The sequence below is a fragment of the Lagenorhynchus albirostris genome, chromosome 2, assembly GCF_949774975.1.
Source record: "Lagenorhynchus albirostris chromosome 2, mLagAlb1.1, whole genome shotgun sequence".
Taxonomy (NCBI): domain Eukaryota; kingdom Metazoa; phylum Chordata; class Mammalia; order Artiodactyla; family Delphinidae; genus Lagenorhynchus; species Lagenorhynchus albirostris.
This window is the reverse complement of record NC_083096.1, coordinates 135,749,552-135,761,349: the sequence shown is the minus strand read 5'-3', so window position 1 is coordinate 135,761,349 and position 11,798 is coordinate 135,749,552. Positions and strand designations below refer to the sequence as shown.

Here is an 11,798-nt window from a genome sequence, read left to right as displayed (position 1 = left end):
TTCTTCCTTTTCTAATTTCCACAGAGAGAACTTAAAAAGCAGTACATTTTTAAAAAGGATGTTTCTCCCAGTACTTCTAAATATTTGACAATTATATAAAATTTATAAAACAAAAGTAACTTAAATAAAAACAAAGGCCACTGCTAATAAATTAAGGTTTTCCAGTTTATTATTAGCTCACCCATTAATCTTACGGTCAATCTCTATTCTGCGCAGAAAATCATTTAAAATTACATATTAGAATAAATGCTTCTAAAGACCTAATTTTATTTGCTTAAGTCATACCTGAAGTCTTGATTAGAAGTGTTTCCTTATTAAAATCTAGGGTGAGCCTGGCTCCCTATTCTACAATTTTAATACACTGGAGGTGGAAAATATTTTACTTATTATTGTCTGGTATTTAGGCAAAGTCAATAATGATGCCTTCCATTTGAATATTTCTTTGCAGTATCCACGTTGACTGCATGCATGTAATCTCAGCTGCTCCTCATAATAGATTGGTGAGGGGAGGCCTGACAAAGGGAGGGATCTCGTTTTATGAAAACCACGTCTCCAAGAGCTTAAGTTACTCGCCCAAGATTGGGTAGCTGGATCACAGAGGCAGGATCACTCCAATGCTTCTTCCTAAGTAAATTCAATTAGCTTATTTGTGCAACAGAGGATGATTCATTAGTTAGCTAATTGCTCTCTCCTCTGTGGTCCCCCTCTTTAGAAGATGTATGAATATCTAGGAGGCCCCTTCTGATGCTCATTGGTTGATCAAAGTACTGCGTTATTTCTATTGGCAGCAGAGTGGTGAAGCGATAAAGGCTTGAGCCACGGCGTCACTGAGTCCTGCCTTCGAATCACAGCTTCACTGCTTACTAATCCACACAGTGTATGAACTCATGCAAGCTAGTAACCTGTGAGTCTCCGTTCCTTATCTATAAGGTAAAAGAAATGAAAATCTGCCTCACGGCTGATGTGAGAAGTAAATGGGATGATGTTTTGAAGTGCCTGGCCCAGTGCCTGATATAAAATAGAACTGCAACGAACACCAGTTTTTCTCCTCAACCCATCCATTTTTACATTATAAAGTAAATGCGTTGTTTCTAGAAGCATTGTTTCCAGTAACGTTGGATGACTTTATATTCATTTTCTATAGGTGAAAGTTCTGTGTTCTATCCATAACAACCAGCCAGTACTGGGCCCTTACTATGTCAAGAGTGCTGGAATAGTTCCCGTCAGTGCGTAAAGGGGCCAGCTGCAGATTGCAGAGAAAGGGGACACACATAGAAAGAGATTTAACAAGCCCAGAAATGTCATACTAGATGCCCAATGCACACCACGGTTGATAGGTTCTACAAGAGGTCTAAGGATGTCAGTAATGCAGGCCTGTCTGGAAAGGCTCGTCTGTAAGTGATGAAACATCCAGCCCTGCCTTTCTCAGCTCTGCTAAGCTCAGGTACTGAAGGTCTTTCACCCGAAGATTCAGCTCTGCTCCATCCCGAAGATAAGCCAGGCTGAGGCAGGCTGTGTACACCCAATTCCGACCAGCTGCAGCTCTTCCCCAGCCAGTGAGTCTGGAATTCGTCTTTCTGCCATTAGGCCCTAGGCACTGGGAACCTCACTAAATCACAGGCTTCTCCCCAAGGGACAAACATGTTTATCCAGTCTGGCATGACCCCTTGAAATTGCTCAATTCTTCTTATGCTAGGCACAAAGAAAGAAATGTTGAGTCCACTCACATGGTTCACTGCGTTATTCCTAAGCCATTTGTCAAAGTCCATGCCTCACATTTTATTGCATTCCGCATGTAATCCTCCTGAGCTTTGTTTACTTATTCTCTTATTTCTGGCCTCACTAATCCCTTCAAATTTGACTTTTGAAACTGTCTCCCTGGGTAGAACCTTGGCTCTCCTTCAACCGTAAGTTAAATTCACCTTCCTGCTACTCTGACTTATAAATCGTCTCTCCCATCCCACCTGGCCCCAGAAATCCCTCTCAAATTAAACCATATGGAAGGCTTATCTACCTGAACTCAGCAAACAGAAACTAGAGGTAAGCATCTGGCCCTCCAGTTTCTCTCCTGGGGCCAGAGTCCTGCTTGGATTTTAAGCAGTTTGATAGAACCCTGATATTTTATCTAGCACTTATGAGCTCTCTGCCCCAGGGCCAAATGCAGTTCCCTGTAATTCTCCAGCCACCAACCCAGGTCTTGCTTTTGCCCATACAGACCTCCCAGAGAGAATCCAAAGGCCTCAAGCATGCTTTCTGGCAAGAAACTTCTATTGCGATGCCAGCTCCGCTGACATGAGTGATAGCCAGTCAAGATGTTCTCCGAGGGCTTGCCGTTCCTGATCTCTTATGGTTGAGTGGAATCTTGTAACCAGTTCTGTTTAATGATCTGTGAGAAATGATGGGTGTGATTTATGGACCAAGTCTTTGTCAAGTGAGAATCCCCAGAACTTTCTTTTCTCCCGTATGACAGCCAGCACTGTTCCAGAAAAGGGTTCTCCCTCCTCCTGGGCTCCAGAGTAAAGATGAGTCAGAGCAGAGCCCCCAACCAACCCACAACGAACATGCAGCTTGAGTGAGACATAAGTTTTAAGGTTGTTTCTTCCCTCAGCATAATCTTTTCTACCCTTACTGATGTACCTCACAATTGATATACCTCAAACTATTAGCACCACCCTGACCCATATGAAGCCAGGTTTGCCATGATCTGAACATCAGGCTCAGTCTTGTTAAATTAGTGCCCTTGGTCCCAGCCCTGAACAACGCTTCTTGCTTCCTTTTCCCACTAGTGTGTGTTGAGTGCTCAATCTCCCAGGAAATCATCAGGACACCCTCTTATTCTACTCCAGGGTTTCCCGAGAGAATGTTTGTCACTTGGGATGGTGCTGAGCTGCAAGTGATAATAACCCGAGAGTAGCTTATGTAAGATTTTTTTTTCCTTATTAAGAAATATGGAGACAGGCAGTCATCAAGTTGGCGTGTGGATTCAACAATTCCATCGAAGATCCAAGCCCATTTTATCCTTCTGTTCCTCCCACCTCAGCCAGCTGGCTTTTGACCTTAGGTTTGTTACTTCCTGATTGCCAAGATGCTGTCACTTTTAGAGGCATCTCATTTTTCACATAACAGCATCCAGGACCTTCTCGCAATGCCACCGTTTTTGATCAAGGAAGAGCCTCCCAGCAGACTTCTCCTTAGGTCTCGTTGGCCAGGTTCTGCATCACAGATCTGCCCCTAGGGATTCTTAAGACTGGCTTAGAGAACTCAAGATGCACTGGGACTGGGCATATTGCCGTTCCAATGAAATCATTGTTCTGTTAGAAAAGGGGAGGAGGGAAGAGCTGTTGTGTAGGCAGCCAACAGGGTTTGATCTACAGGGTTTGCCAGAATAATAGGTTTTCCTTGGAAAAGTGAGCCAGGGCCAACTAAGTTTGGGAAACACTGAGTTAAACAGGCTTTTGTTATTATAGGATATCTTAGAATAGTCTAAATATGGTATGTGTATTGTGAATCTCCTAGAGAGAGATAAGTTGTGAGACATCTTCCAGACTTATTCCATTTTTGTATCGAGCATTTTATTGCACTATAGAACCACTATAGTAATTTGAACCCAATGGACCAAGAATCCATAATGTTTTGACCTGAGTCATATGAATGTTTCTTTCATGTTATCTGTGAATAAGGTTTATTCAGCAAATTAATGGTTACTAAGTGCAATTTGGTTGTTTCACCTAATTATAGAAAGAAAATGCTATTTACTACATTACTGTATCAATTTACTATATTCACTACTTTACTATATCAAATATTGTCTTACAAATGAATATTATTAATTATCAAGGTCTAAACTAATCATTAAAAATAGGCTTAAAGAAGATTTTTATTTAGAAACACATTATAATAAATCTTTCAATTCAATTAAATTGCCCTTTCAGTTAAATTAAATTGTAGCTCTTGAAGCACCATAGATCAAGCCATTGGGATAGCTAGTGTCAAATACTAGCTGAAAATTCAATCCTGCATTTCTTGGTGATCTTTTTAAATTTAGTATTTCTATTTATTCTAACTTTAAGTCTTCCTCCCCTCTATTATATATTCCAGGTAGGAACCTCTCTAGTCACACACAGCAGCCTGAGGACTTCTCACTCTTATCTCCCCTTCCTGTGCACACCCTAACCCTAAACACACGTACATACCTACAACATGGACAACCTTAACATAGTGTTAGATCTTCGGCTAAAAAGGGCAGAAAGCTCTTTCCTTGAGACCAAGAAGATACCAATGGGAAATATATCTAACATTAGCTATTTTGTGACACATTGAGTTTCTAATACTAAATTTCATGAGTTGCATTAAAATTGAGCTGATTTAAATTCCAATATTGTATAGAAATTTTAATATCATCCTTTTGACAATAGGTTTCTAAGACTTTTGGTTTATTATACGTTAATGATTTTAGAAGAAGTTTTGGCATATCCTAGAAGATTTTAAAAATACTTGTCACAGTTAAGAAAGATTTGAAGAAACCATACAGTTGAGTTATGTTAATAACAAACTTTTTTTTTACAAATGTGCATTTTCCTTTTTGACATCTACATAGTAATTTTTAAAGTATAATTTCTGAAACATATGGCTTAGCTGTTCTACACAGGTGTTATATTGCGCTGGAGAACGTATTGTGCTTCTGTATATTCAAGCATATGTTTCAAACCTACTTTTCTTAAAATAAACACTTTATAGACTTCCTGCTATTTATATCAGAAACATATACTTGACCTTGATATCACCTGCTCCTTTTAATACAGGGTCTTGCCAGGAAACTTCTGGGAGCTTATGAAATCTACAGGAAGTAAGTACAATGTTGACTTTATTCTAAAGGTGATTGAGTTGGTGAGGAAGTGGTTAAAAAAAAAAAACACCTTTATGACTGTAAATGTAGAATGAGATAACAATGTGTTACCCTTTTAAACCTTTCCTTATCATTTTCCTCTCCTCACAACCTTTTGCATTTGTACTTAATTCAGTGTTCTAAAAATTATTGTTTCTCATACTACACTTTAATCACAGCTCTCACTTTCAAATATATTATAGTTTATGTACCAATAAAAATAGCTAATAATGATAGTATCTTACACTGGATAAATTCGAAGAGTTTCCACTGGCCAAAACAGGGCAATTGTTGCATCAAAAAAAGAAACAACTATAATGGATTAATAGGTGTATACCAATATATAAGCCTCCATGAGTGGTCCCTAAATATGAACATGACTTAATTTATATTTATCCACTGGATAACTCTGCAACATACTGCTCATCAAATCATACTTTTGCAAGTAGATTGAGTCAAATCCTTCCACCCTGGACCTGAAATACAGGGTGATATTAAACTGAAACTATCTCTTATAGGGAAATGAAGGTCCATGTTCCTCATAAAAGAGGAAGAATAACAGGTAGTCTTCTCAAATCTGGAGAGCACAAAGGATCATAAGAGCGTCATCTGTATTAGACTTCTCCAGAGAAACAGAACCAACAGTGTGTACCCTTTGTTAAGGTGCGCAGGCTTCTCATTGCAGTGGCTTCTCCTGTTGTGGACCATGGGCTCTGGGTGTGCGGGCTCAGTACTTGTGGCTCACAGACTCTAGAGCGCAGGCTCAGTAGTTGTGGCTCACAGGCTTAGTTGTTCCACAGCATGTGGGATCTTCCCGGACCAGGGCTCGTACCCATGTCTCCTGCATTGGCAGGTGGATTCTTAACCACTGCGCCACCAGGGGAGTCCCACTGTGGCATACTTCTGAGCAGGGGAGCTCTTTGGCCTGTATAACCCCTGATGGATCTATCTTTGGGGCTGGCTGTTGTGTCACTGTGATTCTGAAACTTCCTCCTCCCATCAGATGTTTCCTATCTGTCTGGGAGTGTCTGGAAAGCAGTGGTGCTTCAGTAATCCTAAACAGGCTCTCCGCAACACCTCCTTCTTCTAAACGTCACGATACCTGAAGCCCAAGGTGGTTCACAGCACATTGACTATAATAGATACTTAGGAAAACAACCAGTGTAGCAATGGGAAACCTTGCCCCGGAGTTTCAGTCGGTCTGGAAAACAGGGAATTCCATCATGACCTTTGTTTTTGTCAGAATCTAATCAGGAAGTAGAAACCACCTGAGCATTCATAGTAGCGATTCCAAAACTGGTAAAGTTACATGGGTAACGGAGGAACTGAGAGCCAAAATGAGGACAGGGAGGCAACCCAAGAGTCATTGACAGAAGGAGGCCATTAAGACCCTAGGTTACAGGGACAGAGGAAGAGGTGGTACCACTGACCTCTGGGCAAAAGCTGAGACCATGGCAGGACTGTTCATGGAGATGTAGCTGCTGCTGGAGTCATTGGCCCAGCCAGGGACTCCAATCTCCCACCCTCCAGTGTCTCACCGTTGCCTCCCATTTGGCCATATTCAGCTGGAAACCATCAGAAGTGGGAGGCTGAGAAATGTAAGCTTCAGGGGTCAGCCCTCTGCAAATACAGAGCTGAGTGCGGTTCCAGTGAAGAACCTACCTAAGGCAGCATGCCCCAGAGAGGCTAATCGCTCTTCACTATTAATCAAAATATTGATACAAGGCCCTCAGACATACTTCCAGTGCTGCTCCTTGCTTCACTCTCCACAATTTATACTTCTGCCATCTTTACTGCCAACCTACGCACTGTGCCTCATGGAACCCCCATTTCATTCATACTACTCTGTGCCCCGAACCTTTTCTCCAAACACTCTCTCTTTATGACTTTAATAGAATTGTGACTCTTTCTTAGTAAAGACCTTGTGTCATTCTTTCTGTCATTCAACAATGATACATTGAATGAGAGTTATGTCAATGATAACTAACCTTGCACTGTTGTTTGTGTTTTATACATAGTAAGCCCTGCCGTTCTCGCAACCACCTTATCTTCCTCTTTATAGATGAGAACACTGAGACTGGAATACTTAAGAAACTTGCTCATAACACAGCTCATAAGTGGCCAAGACAGGAATTCAATGTACAGCCGGGCTCTAGAACCAAAGTCTTATCCAGCATACCGCCCTGTTCTAGGAACGGACATATAGTAGTGATCACTACAGGATGATTCCTGCTAACAGAGTTCAGTGGGAGAAGATATTTTTAACTTCTCATTTTGAAATAATTTTAGTTTTACAGAACAATTGCAAACAGTATAGAGAGTTCCTATATGTGCTTCCTGCGTCTCCCCTAGTGTTAATGTGTAACACAACCAAAGCATATTTATCACTAAGCATTAACGTTGGTACGATACTCCTAACTGAACTACAGACTTTACCAGCTTTTCCACTGATGTTTTTGTCCCAGGATCCCATGCAGGGCACCACATTGCGTTTAGTCAGCATGTATCGCTAGTCTCCTCCAAACTGTGCCAGCTTCTCAGACTTCCTTTGTTTTTTATGACCTTGACACTCTTGAAAATTACCAGTTAGGTCATTTGGGTTTGTCCGATGTTTTCTCACAATCAACTGGAGTTATGGATTTTTTTGGATGAACAATCTAAAGGTGGAGTGTGCTTCTCATCACACTGTGTCAAGGATACATGCTATAAACATGACTTATCACTGGTGATGTTAACCTTAATCATTTAGTGAAGTGGTGTTTGTCATATTTCTTTACTGTAAAATTACTACCTTTACAGTAACTGCTTTCATATTCTATTAGTTAGAAGGGAGTTGACTCAGCCTAGCCTACACTCCAGGGGAGAGGAATTAAGCTCTACCTTCTGGAAGGGGGAGCAACTGCTCTTATTATTTGTAATTCTTCTGTAAGAAACATTTGTCTCTTCTCCTCCAATTATTTATTTATTTATTCTATCATGTATATCATTATGGATTCATAGATTTTTTTTTATTCTTTAGGTTATAATCCAATACTATCATTATTTATTTTGTTGCTCAAACTGTTCTAGCTTTGGCCATTGGGGGCTCTTTCAGGTTGACTGCCATGTGCTTTTCACATATCACCATTTTTTTTTCTTCGGCACGCGGGCCTCTCACTTTTGTGGCCTCTCCTGTTACGGAGCACAGGCCCCGGACGCTCAGGCTCAGCGGCCATGGCTCACGGCCCAGCCGCTCCGTGGCACGTGGGATCCTGCCGGACCGGGGCACGAACCCGCGTCCCCTGCATTGGCAGGCGGACTCCCAACCACTGCGCCACCAGGGAAGCCCCATATCACCATTTTTTAAAGCACTTCCTTGTTTTCTGTCACTGCAAGATGATCTAGGCTCATCTTGCATTCTCTCTGCCCCTAGAATCAGTCATTTCTCCAGGGAGCCCTAGCTCCTTTTATTGGAGAATGATGTTAGAAACCAAGATCTGGATGCTAGATGTGCTTCTAGGCCGTCTCGGTCCTAGAAAATATACGTATGTATGTATCCTACCCCATGTATATACATATAAGAAGAATTTAAGTAAATAAAAGCCCAAATAGGTTGTTAAATAAATTAGCTGTGAAGAAAAATGCCACATTCTGTGTAAAAGAATTATAGATGTGATTTAATACAAATGGGGCGAGGCAGTGGTCAGTGTGGTCTTCTTTGTAGCAGGAATACTTAAGCCAAAATCTTTTAAATGAGCAGGAATTAGCCAGGCAAAAGGGCAAGGAGAGAGCATTTCAGGCAGAAGGAGCAGCCTCTGAAGAAGCACTTAGTAGGACGAGCTCAATGCATTTGAAGAATTGGAAGGGATCCATCATGGTGAGAGCAGAGTTATCCAAGGGAAATGCGACTGCAAATGGGCAGAGGCGGGATCATGTAGGGCCTTGAAGGCCATGGTAAGAATCTCCTTTTATCATGAAAGCAATGGGTTGCCACTGAAAGGTGTTAAATAGGGGAGGGGGTACGTCCTACTTCACGTAGAAATGTAGGGTTATGTGAAGTGGGAACCTCCCCAACTGCCTCAGCTCTCCTGTCCCACCTATTAGCTTTTCTCCGCTGGCGCCCATCCCCAGGAAGCCATATCTCTCTGGTCCACACCACAGTCTTATCTTTCCAGTTTGTTTTGGATTTCACCAAGGCCATATCTATAAAATGTACTCGTGTGAGGGATACGTGTATACTTTTGTTGTAAAGTGTGCTCTCATTTACATTATTTATGTAAAGCCTTTTCTAAGAACAGATCTGAATCCAAAGCCTCACAGAACTCCAGGCTCTGCTAAATAGTAAGAATAATGTTTCCTTCTTTTCCTCAGTTGCTAAGAAGTTCATGACTACATATATGATACACACTCAGTTGTATTTTCCTGTGAATTCCTGATAAAATTTTTCTCCTTTCCTCTTTTACTGATTGGTTGTTTTTAGTGACTTCGGATTGTTTATTTTATTATACCTGTACTTTTGTTGTAAATAAATTGAAGACCTTTCTTGAAATGAGGACAGTTACAATTTATCTTAAAAATTAACAAAGAAATAAGAAGCCCATCCTACAACTGGATGCTGGAATTTTCTCTTTGGCACCCCTACCAGCCTCAGCCTGAGGATTTCAGTAAAATGTGGAGCTCCTGAGTTGCTCTGTCTCTCTGAGCAGCTCTAATTACTGCAGAGTTATTGATGTTTATTCACTGTTGGGCCAAATGAATTAACAATGGTCTGTTGTTTTTGTTAAATAATGAGGCACTGGTTGTTTAAAAATGTTCATAGTGCCTTACATAAAAACTAAAGCGTTACTAAACTTAAAATACCTTAAGAAAACAATTTGTTTATTAAAATCATAGATTTAAAAATGCATGGATCAAATGTAACTATTAAAATGAAAATAGTAGGTTCTATATCATCTATAGAGTAGTGTTGCTGGAATGCAATAAAGACAAACAATTATCCCCAGAGGAACACTATTACAATCATTGCTTAATTACGGTTTATTTTTCCTTTCCTCTTGTGATAATTACTCACTCCTTCAGACTAAGAGATACTGACATTTCACTAACAGCATGATTGTTTTTATTCCACATACCCCGTGGTTTCCTCTCATTTTAGTCCTAAGACAATGTGTTCAATTATTTGCAGGTTCTAAATTTGTTTTAATGGTGTCTGTGTTTATTTAGATTAATGACTCTCTAATTTAAAACATTAGAAAAATTTTATTTTGATATTTTACAAATATATTGAGTGCCACTTGACTTGTTAAGGAATTCTCAGTCCTCATACCATATATAAACTTAAGTTTGAAAGTCAAGCCAGAAAAGCGTTGGGACTTGGAGTTGCAAGACTTGGATTTGAATGACAGCTCTATCACATACTAGCTGTATGTGAACTTAGATGAATCAATTAATCCCTCTGAGTAGTTCTTTTCTTATTTTTAAGATAGAGTTGGTAGTCATCCCTCTATCCAACCCACTAGGTTGTTATGAGGTTCCAGTGGAATAATGTCTGGACAACTGTTCACTTTGTACACCATAAAGTTCTTGTCAAGGATCAGTCATAGTAAGTGTATTCATTCAATTCAAAAACATTTGCTAAGTACACACTATGCTTCAGCCCCAGTGCTTGTGCCAGAAATGCAGAGATGTTTGAATAGAAGATGATGATGATGATGACAAAGTTTCATAGAGTTAAATATGTACACAATATTTCTTATGTCTGTGAAACAACATCGGAACATTATAATGGAGTTAGGATATTTCCTCCTGTTAAATCTTTTAAATTTATGTTCTACTCACTCTGGAAGCAATAATTTTATTGTAACTTTGTCATAGATATTATATGCTGAGTGTTAACAATTAATATAGCTGAGAATCTGGATTTGCAAAGGATATAATTTATGATTCTATTTCTAGTACAAAAGTCAGAAACTGATTAATTTTTTATTAAACTGGTGAATTTTAACAGGCTTTATGCTTGGTTCTCAGTGTTGTCCCTGATCAACTCTTTCTATTTTGGACTGACAGTGGGCCCAGGTCAAGTTTCGAGACAAATTGTCACAGAAAAAAGACTTTTGAGACCATCTGTATCACCTATTTTTTCAGGAGTTTATTTCAGAGTGCAGAAATGGCATTAGGACTCCAAGGGCAAGAGAAATGTGAACTGTAGTTACAACGGGGCAACAAGGAACTGAAATTCCTGCAGGGACAGCAAGAGACAAATTGATATGCCGAGTTCAAAAATCAGTCATCAAATACCGATGGACCATTTACCATGTACAGAGCACTAGTGACAGGGATACAGCAGTGAATACAGACCTGCTACCCTGCTCATGAAGTTTAGAGAAATGAGGAAGAGTCAAGAAGAGTTAGGCGGAAAAAACAGTACTTGGAAAGACTTGGAGGAAGAAAGAAGTATGACACCTTGGGGCTTGGAGGACATGTTCCGATTTGTTCTGTATATCTGTGTATCACTCCCAATGTCTGGTATTGTGTTGTACACACACAAATGTACAGCAGATATTTTAAAATCAGCAATAAATGATGAACACTAATGACTATGGCATCACTGGATCAGCTGACCCTCCCAGAGCTAGTGTAGCTCTGAATGCCAGAGCATTAGTATCTCCACTGGTAAAGTATGAACCATGATATCCACTATACAGGATGATATGGAAAAATAATGAGGTGATATATGAGACAGTAATTTTTTAAATGTGAAAACATCATCAATGTGTTCATTGTTCATCTTTGAAACAAATAGAGGAGTAGTAAGAACATGGAAAAGAAGAACTTGCAGGAAGATTCTACATTGGAAGGGGTCAGAATCCTGAATACTTTCTTAGTTTTAGTTTCAAATATATCAAAGAACAGACTGTATCTGAATCAGAAATAG

General features: G+C 39.9%; 1 long non-coding RNA gene across 1 annotated transcript; it reads left to right on the top strand.

The window, feature by feature from the left end:
* The first annotated feature begins 791 nt into the window (after window positions 1–791).
* Window positions 792–11,450, top strand: LOC132514740 (uncharacterized). Its single transcript, XR_009538919.1, has 4 exons — window positions 792–930; window positions 4,803–4,846; window positions 10,347–10,466; window positions 10,931–11,450. It is a non-coding gene; the product is annotated as an uncharacterized LOC132514740 (long non-coding RNA).
* Window positions 11,451–11,798: the final 348 nt, after the last annotated feature.